Raw genomic sequence first — 14,611 nt, 5'->3', positions numbered from 1 at the left:
CCACAGGGACTAGTGTCTTTGGGGGCCCCCTCACATCATGTATGCTCAGTCCTCTTCCCCTTCCCAGTCTGTTTCCCATTCAGTGTAGCACAGAATTTAAACTGTTGGTGCATTGTCATGCTACTGGTGTTTGTTGGGTCCCATAAGTGACTTGCTCTTTGAGGTCACTAAAAGGGCGAGTCTTGAGAAATCTCTGTGATCTTCATTGAAAATGACAACTGGATAGCCTTTCATGCAACACTTTAGACCAATGGATGAATTTGTTTGTGTCATCTGGAAAACTAAAATGACCTGCTAAAATAAACTATTCATTTGAATTAGTAACATATAAAAAAACAGCTGGGTGTTGATGCACTTTTTGTTGTTCATGTCCTGGCACAAGGCAGCAGTTGTAGATCAGTTAGGTTGCATAAAGCACCATGAGCAAGGAGGTTAATTTCTCCTCTTCCGTTGTTGATGACCAAACTGATATTGGAAGTCGTCCCCCCCTCCCCCCCATATTGATTTTGATTGGTTGGTGAGGGTGTGTGTGTGCAACAAAAGTTAAATCATTTCTAAATGAGTGAGCAAAGCAACAAAACATGTTTCTAAGGATGCTCAGCATTGAAAAGGCTGAACTAAACAATTATTTTACAGTAAATTGTTTCTGTATAAACACCTCTCATTAATATTCTCCTCTTATTTTGTGTAAAAATCCTCTAACAATGAACTCTCATTTTGTGCCTAGTTTATGATCTGTCAAAGTCCAGGCTTTGACTTTTGTTCCCCCTTTAAAAAAAAAGTCATTTTTATCCGCAGGTTTTAATGCCTCTCCTCACTTGTATTAACACAACCAGGACTCTAACAGTCTGAACTCTTCACCTTTCAAAGGACTTTCTCTTATCATGACTAAATATACATCATCAATATTTAGGGGATAGAGAGGAGGCGGAAGAACAATTAAGATTAACACCAAGTGCCTTTCATCTCAGGTCTCCTTCGTATAATCCTCTGTGATGAAAAGATGTGTTGCGAGTGAAAGTGTTGTAGATATAAACACGCTGAGGAAACTGTTGGGCCAAAGCTGTGCAGGGATATTACAATAATAGACAGCACACAGCTAAAGGTCAATCAGATCCTGCTCTTGTAAACACTCCAACTGAGCCTCCCTGCTAACACTCAGAATCCTGAGTCAGAGCTGCATCTGTTCACTAACTTCTACACAACAGAATACAAAGAACAGAGGTCTGGAAACACTGAAGAACATGTGTTTTTTTCTCTTTTCTATGATGCAATCAGTATTCACGTCATGAAACAACCACACACAGACACACAATAAAGTTGTTTAAAAAAAACAGTCAACTGGACAAACTTTGACACAGTCATGCAAGCCCAACAACACATGGAATAGGCAATAAACAAGATTAAAAAAATGCTCTTTTACTTTTTGAGAGTAGCTATCATAGGATCAGTGATATCATAGTGAGTACTGTCAACAACTTTAATTTGGTTCGCAAACTACCCCATAGTCAGGGTTTTTTGAATCAGGGGCGCTACCATCTTGGGTTCCATGACAAAATAAAAACACTTCTTTTAAAATTTGGAGAAAGCTGAATTTGTCAACACTTAAGCCCTAATATTGATTATTTGTTAGTATTTTGCATAGTGCATTGTTCAGTGATAAAGTTGTAAACGTATATTTATCAGAAGCATCTTCAATATTGTTTATTTGCGGTTAAATTGAATACAGCTCACGCAGCTTAGGGATGTTTAAGTAAAGCAGACATGCCTTGAGGTCCTTCTTTGTGCAACATAAAGGTTTTAGAAGAAGCTTCTGTATGATAATGTTTCCGTCTCTTCTTTCAAACTAAGTTGGTTTTCATTTCACTGCCATTCTTAATCATTCAATTGTAAATCTGCTTGATTGTGAGCTGGCAAACACAAGTAGGCAGCATATAAGCAAAATTGCCAGCATGAGATCATGCCCTACTTAAAATGCTCTTTGCTGTCACTAGCTTGAGTGGGCTCAGATGACAATCAGCAATAATATTGCTTTGTCAGCAGAAACGTTTCAAGGGAACCATGCTGTGAAACACAAGTCTCCTTTTCAGCAATGTGTGTGCAATGAGTGTAAGCCACTCCATAAATCTCACACAGGGGGAAATTACTACATAACAATTTCCAGCCAGCAGAGGAAGGAGGGAATAATGAGGACAAAATAAGATGATTCCCAAGTTACATTAGTCATGGTTTATATCTGTGTAGGTTTTGGGACGCTTCCAGCTCACGTGCATGGCTGTATATGCAAAGTAAGGTAGGTGTGAACACACACATTTATTCTTATGTGCACACACACATACACACATTGAAAGACACATACACGACCAGTGTGTTGGCTTTGGCTGATGTCTCCTTCACAGAGGGAGGACATTAGAGCCTGAAGCTTGCCATATTTCATGGAAACCTGAAACAAAACCTGCACAGCTGTGGGTGTGTGCACGTGAGCGTGCATGTGCTGTCAGTTTTCTGAATTTAAACAATAATGCAATTTTGTGTATCGTTGTAGGGCGATGCAGCAACTTCCATGAACTACTGGCAGCAAATGGAATATTCTTAGAAACACACAATTCGACTGTGACTCTCGAATATATTCATTCTGCCAAAAAACAAACGAGGTTTCAAAACAACCGTTCTCATCCAACCACGTCAATAGCAAAAGTAGGATTAAGTAATGAAGTCACAAGGACTTCTGTGCTCCTCTTAGGAGTTATTATTCAATTAAAAAATATTACCTATTAGTTCCAAATTCTGCTTATTTGGTGGATAGCCCCTTGAGATGATCCATCTCGTTTTCAAATGGGTCCAGTACAAAAAAACACAAATCAGTACAATTTAACAGAGACATAGTTACATACAATATTCAAACACAAAGGCTCTCACTCACCCTTCCGCCCCATATCCTGCCCGTAAACCTGCAGCTCCCTCACAAAACCATCAGAGGTAGATACACATTACACATTATACAATCAACAAGACAAAGATATATTGTTAAAAAAGCAAGATGGCGTTAGAAGCAGAAGCATGATTTTGAAAAAAAAAAAAAAAAGTAGTGGTGCTTTTTAAAAAAAGAAAAAAAAGGTAAAGTGAGTTTAATCTTATATTTATTGGTAGATCCTTCCGGTCCGAAGGAGCTTTATAATTAAATGCCTGTCTGCAGCTTTCTTTGTTGGTTTTGGGAACAAGAAAAAAAGGGCGCTGAGTATGTTTTAAAGAGTATGAGGAATTGTATGGTCTTAAATATTTTTTTTTAAATAAAAGGGAAACATGAAGTGGAAACATTTACAGATAAATTGGAGCCAATGGCAATGTCTCCTTGAGTTTAGGGGTAAACAATCCAGTATCTCGTACATAGAGCAGTGATGAGTTCAACAGGGGCACCTTAAAATAAATCTAAAGGGACTATTGTAACTAACATTGAGAAGTTGAAGATATTACTATGGGTATATGAGTGCATAACAACAATTTAGGGTCCAATAAAAGAAGGCTTAAAGGAAAAAAATGACTTCACTCATACAAATTACCAAATGTTATTGACAATCCAAATTAGGAGACTGCAATAGGCTGAGTCTGTACAAAAACAACGCACACACACACACACACACACACACACACACACACACACACACACACACACACACACACACACACACACACACACACACACACACACACACACACACACACACACACACACACACACACACACACACACACACACACACACACACACACACACACACACACACACACACTTACTGAATGGAACACACTGAGCAGTTGGGATTCTGAGTTCTGTCCCAAAGTGACCTCTCTGAGTTTTGCCCACCAATCAACAGCATGATGAGATCAAACTGTGAGCTCTGTTTGACGGAGTGTGTTGGCTCCAGCAGCTATCCCACCCACACTTGAGTGTTTATGTTTGTGCGCACGTGTGTGGATACACTGAAGTATTTTTTTATGCTTGTCATTCACTGCCAGTCCTTCTCCCATTATGATGATTTCAGGACGAGACAACTAAAAAGCCTTCTCATCTTTGCCTGCCTTTATTATTTATATTTGTGTGATATTTGTAACTGATGTAAATAAATCCTGATTTATGTTTATGAGTGAGTGTCTGTGTGTCACACCCCCTGCAGAGAAGAAGGAAGGTCTGTTTGGCAAAGATTTGGGAGATGACAGCTGTCAGTTTCACACACACACACACACACACACACACACACACACACACACACACACACACACACACACACACACACACACACACACACACACACACACACACACACACACACACACACACACACACACACACACACACACACACACACACACACACACACACACACACACACACACAAACAAGATGATATCACAGATGATAAACAACTTTTCACACAACTGAAGCTGATCCACAGGAATCAATCCACACTCAATCTGTGTATGTGTGTCGTATGTCATTTTACACCATTGGACCATTGGAGTGTTTATACTGGCAGTACACAACATAGACACACGTGCAACCGTTTAGATGCACATAAACTGGAAGAAAAACCTCCAATCTGATATTTACTTTATAAATAATTTGTGTCCAAGTCTTGTGCAACTCATGCTCTCCACTCACATGTTGGCTTCAGTTGATCCAAAGTGTTCAAGACACAGCCAAAATCTCATCTTCATAAAACACATGATACAGATTGATTGATTTAAAACAACAACAGATGCCTGTCCAGTAAGACTTCACCGTAATGGAAACACAGTAACAGAGTGAGTTCATGCATGACTCTATAATAATGTGAAAACTGCTCACAGGTTACATCTTTATGAAGGCTGACAATACAATGAACACATCAAGTTGGCTTTCACTTCTTGTTTGACTTTCATTGATTAGAATCTGCAGATCTTTTCTTTTTTGTACAAAGTGAAGTTGCTTCTGTTAAGATGATAATCATAATATTGTTTATTGTTATTATTAATTGTTTCAGTTCCTTTGCTATTTCAGTTTGACTTTATATATTTTGATTTATGGATGATCGATGGATGGATACTTTATTTGAACCTTCCCAGGTTTTAGTATGTTCATCTTCTTTACTTAGCCTAAATATAAACTTAAATATAACTTGTGGATATGTAAAGAGTATTACTGACCCTGTGTCAGCTACATAACTATAATGTCGATAATGGTACAAAATGTCACAGGCATGAACAAATTAAATAAAATAACTGTATGCTTTCAAAGTTAAAGCACAAATGACTTCAAGACAACTCTGATGTTTACACTCACAACAGGATCATGCAGCTTTTGATTCCGCTTCAGCTGTGTTAGAGTTTTTCTCAGTTGTTTACACAGAATTACTGGTGCTCGAGACACAATGAGCACAACATGTAACAAATGCACGTCCTGAACCAATTTTGCTAAACTACAAACACAATTCCTGCTTTACACTCAGTTTGCAATTTTAAAACACACTTTTTTCAAAACAAAACACACAATTTTCATGAAAAAAATATCTTGTTTTCACAAGTAACACTCTGTCATTTAAAATTCTAAAGTTAATTGCCCTTCTATGCACTGACTCATCAGATGGGCAAACAGCTGTCCCACAGTTTTACAATTAGCAATCAGAGCTTTAGCATAAAAGGACAACAGGTGAGCTCTTCTGTTTTGGAGCAATGGATGCCGACATTGAAAACAGAGGCAGAGGAGTGAGAGTAAGAGGAGGAGGACAGGAAGGATAAGGTCTGCCAAGGACTGTAATGTCTGATGAGATCCGAGCCACTTTGGTTGACCATGTGGTCTAACAATGAGGGAGGCTCGGAAAAGAGTACAGCTTGAGCAGGCACACTGCAGCATCCATCATCCAGACTTTCCGAAATGAGAATAGGTAAGAAATCTATTCAGTACTGCATATCAATACAGTACTCAATGAGTACAGTAGTACAGTATTGCCTGTGGACTGTTCTGTAGGACTATAAAAATAAAGTATGTTTCAAATATTTGGGAAATGTATTCCTACTTTGTACTCCTACACAGTATTTACAGTATTTTACTTCTTGTTTGTTTGGCAGAGCTGAAAGACTACCAACAAAATGTGGCCGGGATGTCTTCTGTCTCTTGAACAGGAAACTGAAATCATGAACATGGTCCTAGAAAATAACGCCATAACATTACAGCAAATACAAAGAAAAATAATAGAAAACGATGAGATATTTCAAAATATTGTCAGGGTAAGCTTATCGAAACTGAATTTTTTTCTGCTTGGAGATGGAAAGTGTATGGCCAAAATCCACAAACGCATCTCCCCCTTCTCCAAGCTATGGATGGTGCATGTGGAGATATAGCAGTTGATGCTTTTCATGCAAGGCGATATTTCCCCTGCTGCTGGGCCACGGAAAACATTGCTTGTGATGTGGATGAGGTGCTGTGGCCAGACTGAAGAAGGATTGCAGCATAATTTTTTTTTTTTTTTACTGTAACTGTATGTAAATTCTTTTGTTTTGTATGTGCAAGTTTGTGTTGATTGGGATGTACAGTGTAAACAGTTTTTGTGGGAAAAACAATATTTGATGGTGTATTTGTGTTCTGAGCAATGGTGTATATGTGTCCGTAATAACTGTAAAACTGAACAGAAAAAGGCCTGAGTCATATTTAAATGAGTTTCCATCGAGCCTCATTGAAAAAACGTGTTTGATTCACAAACACCAGCGCTAAAAGCCACCATCCGGAGACCATGTATTTATAAGAAATGCCTCACGAAAACTTTCCAATAATCAAGAAAACAATTCCCTCTCACTCTAGCATCAACACAAACTCTGAAAAAGGTTTCCCTGCTCTTCTTGCTCATCACATCTTTATGTGGCTTAAACAGCTCCACTAACGTGAGACACAGCTCTGCTTGGAGTAAAGGTACAGACGGCTTTTCTCCACTGGAAGAAGTAAAACAAGCGTAAACTGTAAAGAGCATGACAACTTTGTGGGCGTGTTAGCACCTGAATATAATTAGTGGCATATGCTCTGTGAATTAGTCCATGAGAGCGGATACTGGATGCCATTTTCTGGGCATTCAGTAGCCGCAAACCAGTCTTAATGAATCAGGCCTCGTGTATATCCCCCCCCATAATTTGGTAAATCAAGTGACTTGCACAGCTTTTTAATTTCTCATTTTCAAATAACAAATGTTTTTCAAAGCACAAAAAGATCAGTTCCAGACAATGCTTTTTATTAAAGCATGCTTTCTTCCATAATATGTATATAATGTATATTCATGACCAATACAAAAGCAAATACATTTAAAAACATGCAGTTCTTGCTCTTTATATTTTTGTAAAATGTATCTAGAAAGACAGGGCATGCAGTAACTAACTGTGCTGCAGTCAACATATCTGTTTAAACATCATGACAGTTGGAGCCCCAGCATTTTCTGCCACAGCCATGACATGTGAACCCCTTATGGAGAATCACAGAAGTACAAGCTGAGCCTGGGGATGCTTTCCATTATGGCATTATGGTAGCTACTTACGCAAATAGTACTAATTGTCTTTGGGAAGGAAACGTCACAGTTAAGCAGAAAAGTGTGAAACGGTACAGCATGTGGGCAAGATTGCGCAAGTCTCAAGCTTTCAGTTGTAAATGCTACTGCTACATGAAAAGGCTGAGGTTCTACTGTGCCAATTTAATGTTCACCACACTGTAATGTTTAGCATGTGCTGCTACCACATGTCAGACATTACACCACAGCATGTCTCCTGACAAGTTTAAGCCAAAAACAGTGCAAGTTCTTACCTTCTACATGTATATCTGACTGCTTCAATGAGGCAACAATCACTCAAAATACCTTAATGTTAATGGAGAGATCTTTCTACATTATGAAGACTTGGGACAAATAAAAACACGCAAGCTGTCCTTTGTCTAGCGCTTTGCAATGTCTCACATTTACACACACACTCACACAAACCCAGTGGTTCTGGGACGAGAGACTTTTGAGTATCAACAGTTACAGGTAGTCCTATGTATAGGTGGGCGATGTGGGAAAAGTATCATATCACCATTTTTTTATGGCAAAAATCACAATTTCATCACTACTTTTATCATACACGATCTTAAACACTAATTTGCATGTTACTGACCTGTTCAACCAAATTTATTTGTATGATGTTTATTAGTGCACAAAAACTCTGCTAATAAGTTTAGTCTGTTGGTCTGTTGTTTGAAGGGGGTTTGGAGGTTTCCCACCAGAATGGTCTTTCCCTCAATTTGATCAATACTCTCTTTGTGTCGATAAACATTGTTGATTGACAGAAATACAGTTAACATGGTGACTCACTCTCACCTGCCTGCAGCATTCTGAATGAGAGAAGAAGGAGCTGCTGACTGACATCACTACAGGCAGAATGCATGGAAATCAATGAGAAGAAATAAGTCATTGTAGGTCTACGCCTAAAAATCGCAGATGTAATTGCGTCACTCTGTTTCACAACTCTGTTTAATCCTCGTTTTCGTATGTAACAACAGGTAACCAGATGTTTTAACCTCTGCTAAATTGATGCGTTGTGCTCTTGCATCTGGCAAAAATAGAATCCTTGTCCATCTGCTCCGGAGGGTTCCGGACTGTTAGTGTCCAGTTAGTCTTAAGTGACAAAGCTACCTTTCCTCGAAAAATAAATACTTTTTAGGTCAACACTTTTTCATTTCCAGTTCAGTCAGGGAAAACATTTGCAAATACTTTGCAATTTTATTTTATCAAGATGTTGCCTGAATTGAGAATTACAAGTTTATACATGCTGGTGTGGTTGGGACAGGTTTAATCAATCCAAGACTTTTTAAACTAGCAACCTAAGAGAACTCTGTAAAGCTCCAACTAAATCCTAAAATAAATAATTATTTTACTTTATAAAAAATATATTTTTACCATAAAATACTTTTTAATTTATTACAGCAAATAAAGACATGATGGATGAATTGACAAACAGACAAATGTGATCACACAAAACAAAAAATCATAAACTTTAAAAAATTATTTTACCTTCATCCCACTTTTTTCTCCTTCATTTTACCCACTTAAGCTATTTTCCCTCTCCTGCTAAACATGTCAAATTGTTACAGTTACAGAGCAGCGTTGGTGGGCTTTCTTCTACCACTGAGCTCATTTATGGTCGCAGTGTGGGAAAAGCTTTAACTTACGGGAGAGAAGAGTATCCTTAATAACAGTAATGTACTGGCTTCGGATGAACAAATCCAATATGGCCAAAATGCGGCTGTAAAATGGACAGTTAAAAGACATGACTGTGTAGTCCAGATGATGAGGCGTTTGACTGAAAAGAGCTGAAAACTGATCCAAGTTATGTCTTTTTAAAAAAAGTTGTCCAAAGTTCTTAGCGACAGTACTGACAGATTTAATGTGTGCTGCATTAACTCTGTTTATGCTGTTCAGTTGGAAGACTTTGTTCTTTCACCTGAGTATTTCTTGACATCTTATGTGCTTCTGTACAATAGCCATATAAGAGCCTCATAATAGTGTTCTGTTCATTTTGACACAGTTTGCACCTGTTAACTCTGCTCTATTATCACCAGTACTGGGCACATTACTGAATATTAGTAACTAGTCACAGTTAATAGTTACTACTAGAGGTGGGATAAAAGGAAGGTGTTTGGGAACACTTCAGATTTAACAAGCGCCCTGAAAAGACTAATGATAATAATACCATTTATTTACAAGCACCTTCCATGTCACTCAAGGTTTCCTTACAGACAAAGCAGTAGAGTAAAAGCAAAAGCTGAACACAATCAACTACATAACAACAATGGATGGTCAGACAGAATGGGCTAACCTACAAAGGTGTGTTTTGAGATGTGATTTAAAGATAGATTGTGGGAGATAGTTCCAGAGACAAGGGGGCTGAAGGCTCGAGACCCCATCGAGTATAGGTGGAAAGGAGGTGCTGTGAGAAGCATGGAGGAGGCAGAACGGATGGTCCAGGAGGATGTGTAGGTTTGAAGGAGATAAAAAAAGGTAAGGAGGTGCAATATTGTGGAGAGCCTTGACGGTGAGAAGGAGAATTCTATTTGACAGGGAGCCAGTAGAGTTGTTGAAGGACTGGAGTGATGTGGTTTATGGAGGGGGTTCTGGTGATGATCCAGGCAGCTGAGTTCTGGACCAGTTGAAGTTTATGGAGTAGCTTAAGAGGTAGCAGTAGTCTGTACTGAAGATGACTAGGGTATTGACAAGGATGACTGTGCTGTTGGGTGTGAGAGACAGGCGGAGACGATTGATGTTTTGCAGGTGGAAATATGCTGAGCGAATGATGTTATTGATATGCGCTTCAAAGGAGAGAGTGCTGTCAAGGAACCCAGGCTCTTTATCTCAAACTGACATTGAACCCCCATAAAAACAAATGTAGGATTTTCTCAAGACAGATCAATGAACCCATTAATGTCACTTTGTCAACAGTAGACCATGTAGACATTGATGTCCAACAATTTAAACACTTATCTGGCTAGATTATGATCTGTCTTATAAGTCTCACATCTCCTGTCTAACTGAAAAAGTAAGACCACAACTTTGTTTCCTTTACAGGAACAAATCCTGCCTAACACAGCAAAACAGCGCTCTTCGCTTTTTCACAGGCAATAATTTTAGAACTCATAATTGTGACCTATAGAGGGGTAAGAGGTAGATGATGAAAAGGAGATGACCAAAAACTGAGCCCTGAGGAACACCGCTAGTGACTAGGGAGAGCTGTGATCTTAAGTTTTTAAGTTTGAGTTAAGTTTTTGACAAACTGAGTGCAACAGAGAGATATGACTTAAACCAGGTGAGGGAGGTCCCAGTAAATCCTATTGAAGCAAGTCTGTCAAGGAGGGTGATATGAGAGATGGTGTTTAAGGTTGCACTTAAGTCAAGGAGGATTTTACATGTCTCTTGTTTAAAATCCAGAGTCAGATGGCATCAGGAGATCATTTGTGAATTTACCAGGGCTGTCTCAGCACTATGAAGAGGACTGAAACCAGATTTGAGTTCAACAAGGCCAGAGGTGAGAGGACTCGATGATATTGGTTATTAAAGATAACAGAGAGGATAGACAGGTTTTGACCAGGTTGGGGATCCAGTTGAGAGGTAGAAGATTTAGATTTATTTGATATATATATATATATATATATATATATATATATATATATATATATATATATAATATGATTTATTTTTGGACAATACTAGAAATATCAGCAACAGTTAGGAGTTGAAAACTAAAAATAAGTGATTGTAGGAGGCTGGACAGAGTGCACTGGCTGCTGGATGTTTTAAGGAGGTCAATTGCTGATATTTTATTTTCTATTTCTTATACTTCAATTTTCAATTTTCAAATTGACATGACATGATTTATTCAATATGGAGGGTTTGCAACATGATATGAAAATACAGTACTTCAAAAACACTACAAACACATTCTCACATCATACGCCATCAACCAGAGGAAAATGGGAACACTGGGACCAACACCAACAGATTAACCCACACCGCGCTTCTTTAACAAAATTCAAGTAAACTCTAAACGACAAAAAATAATCACTAAATTCATCACCTGTTTCCTCTCAAAGGACCTGCGCTCCTACTGCGTAGCTGAAAATAAAGGATTTTAGATTTATGAGCCAAAGTACGCCATACCATCATGTCTTTTTTTTTTTTTTTTGTATAAGCACTACCACAGCTTTACGAGGAGAGTAAGACAAAAGTTGTTGAGGCTTTGAAGATAGCCGTCAAGGCTCTCACCTGTGATGCATGGACACCAAGAGCAACCCAGTCCTTCATCACATTAACCGCTCACTACATCACGGGTACCTGGCAGCTCACATCTGGTTTTGCAAACCAGATTTATGTATGAAAGCCATACCGCCATTAACTTTGTGAACGACATTTCACTCTGTAGCCAATGAAGGGAAGTTAATACTAGTGTGTTATAGTGATTGTTACAGATATCGCTGCAGTTACTGCCGTCACACAAGCTCAAAATTGACAAGATGACTGAAATATTTTAAATATGCAACCTGTATCATGTCAGAGCACTTTACACCTACGCTGTCAGTCATCGCTCCTTTGCATGCTCAGCTGCTTCAAGACATGGCATCAAGCTTTGCTGGTGTTGACAAACCAGTGGTCCAGGTATTTAAACTGGCAATTCATGAAGATCTGGCAAATTGCTTCTTTGAATTGCCGATTTTCACTGTCCACTTTTTTTTTTAGCAGTAAACTTGGAACACGGCATTTACTTTCAATCTAGGCTCCTACAGCAGACAAAATGTCAATATGCAAACTGCTCCAAAAATGAAAGTCAAAGTTAAAAATTGCGCTTCAAGCAGTGAGTGACCCTCGCATGCTGTTTGTATTTCGTTGGCATGGAGACAAGTCCCAGTATATACATGCTGACCCAACCAAAACGCATAGTGAAGAAATAACATTTTAAATAGGCTACCGACAGGCCGGATGCAGCCGGCAAAAATTCTGAGAAATAAAGCAGCTCCTAAGTGTATCATTTTATCTGTTAATTGTAACTTTTTTTCTATCTTACAACTATTATTGTAAGTAACATACAATGTGAGAAATTAAAGTATTGAAGTCACTGAGAAGATTTTTCTTTTTACATGTCTAGCATGTCTTAATTGATGTTATGTTAATGTTGTTGTCACTGAGAGTTAGAATGAAGACATAAAAAGTTTTGTGCAAGTTTATAAAATGGCAAGTTTCTATGAAAGAAAGGCAGCTAGCCCAAGTCTGCCTATTAAATGTATGCAATACCATTTTAGATGTTAGCTTTGGCCCTAACATTTGCCTTTGCATGTTTATATTATTGCAATCATTATAAAACCTTTTCAAATCATGAGAACTGTATTATCTTTCACTTTTTAACTTTTTTTTGCACCCTCGAGTGGATTCTTTGTTAATTCTATTTTAATATTTTTTTGTTATTCTTATTCAATTCTGAAACTTAGTGACTCCTAATAAATGTCAGTATACCTCCACCCATCATTACCTAGAGTCTAGTTCTAATTCCCCAGAATAAGTGAAAACAACTGTTATGGTGTACAGGGCTGTCTGCCTCTGTGGTGCCCTGAGAGGTAAGTCACTGTGCGCTGTAATGGAAAAAGTGATCCTGGTCAGCATTCAATTCAATAATTAGCTGTGTGATTAAGTCATACTAAATGCCTGTGCTGTTCACTGTGATGTATTGCATGATTCAAGCAGCTGTATGTTTAACTGCAACCTGCTCAAGTGCGTTTTTAACAATGGTAGTCTCTGATTTGTTTTGGAGTCATAGTCAACCTGCCTTCTCCTGAAGACACCTGCTGTCTCGAAAGGAGTTCATTGGTTGGTTTAGGTTTCTTGCATGAAATATAGAAGTGTTTTCTTTCCAATTACAAGGGTGCACTTGTCAGTACCACAACCCTAGCATGGTAAGGACTACTATTACAGCTGCTAATTGTACGTGAATGCACATAGAAGTCTTCTTAAAACATGTTTAGTTATGGTTCACAGCGAGAATCACCACACACCTGCAGAGTATTTTATTGATGGAAGCTATGCACTTTGCAGTACAGGTGATGTAGACTGTCTTCAGTACTTAAGCAGTACTGGTGAACCACATAAGTAAGACCTTTTTGAGAGAATTTTCTCACATGCAACTGATTGGATGCATATGTCAACAATAAGTCCATCCTGTATGAAGCAGTCTACTGTACCGTACATATAGATCCTGGGATCTAATGCTAGGTACTTGTTTGAGTGAGAATAGTAGAAAAAACAAAATGTTTGTATGTAAAGATTAAACCATGAAAATGTCGCTAAAATGTTTTTATCATATGGAGGGTTTGCTGATAAGAACATAACTTTTTTTTTTTAACAAAGTCTTGAGTTTTGTAGCAGATGATTCTGCTCCCCAAATCATTTTTACCTAAGGCCTTCTCATGTCAGTCTGAAGCACACTTTAAAGTGACTCCCTGTGTTAATGCTGATTAAATGGAGCTGGCGACATTAGCAGGTCGACTCTTTGCAGCAACAATAACAGTTACTCAAGCTGGAAGGAGGATTTGATGATGTGAACCTGATGCCATATAACATGCTTTTGAAACTCATTGTTTCTTCTTCTCCTGCTTGTAAAAGTACAAGTAAATTAGCTGCTAATGAGCAGCCATAGCCAATACAGTAAGAGCTGGCAAAGAAATCGTGTCAGAGGAGGTGGGAGCTATTTATCAAGAGGCTACATAATGTACGCTCAGTTTTCAGAGCAGACACTGAAACATCCCCTCAACTGTTTTCTCCTCTAGATGTGGTTAAAAAAAATGTTTTCTCTCTTTTTAGTGCAAAGTGTAACAAGCTGTTCCTTTGGAGTCCTGTTCGCTGTAGTGGGAAACAAAAGCTTTGATTCCATCTAAAAAACTGTACAGTACATCTAAATAGGGCAATCAAATGTAATTGTAAATAAATTTGATGTGAAAGAGAACATTGCGTTTTTGCAAAACATGTCCACAGGTTCACGTTTACGCACTAATTTCAATATAGTATTTGCATCTAGATTTTCTGCA

This window comes from Symphodus melops (assembly GCF_947650265.1).
Source record: "Symphodus melops genome assembly, chromosome: 5".
Lineage (NCBI taxonomy): Eukaryota > Metazoa > Chordata > Actinopteri > Labriformes > Labridae > Symphodus > Symphodus melops.
This window is presented reverse-complemented; position numbering follows the sequence as displayed.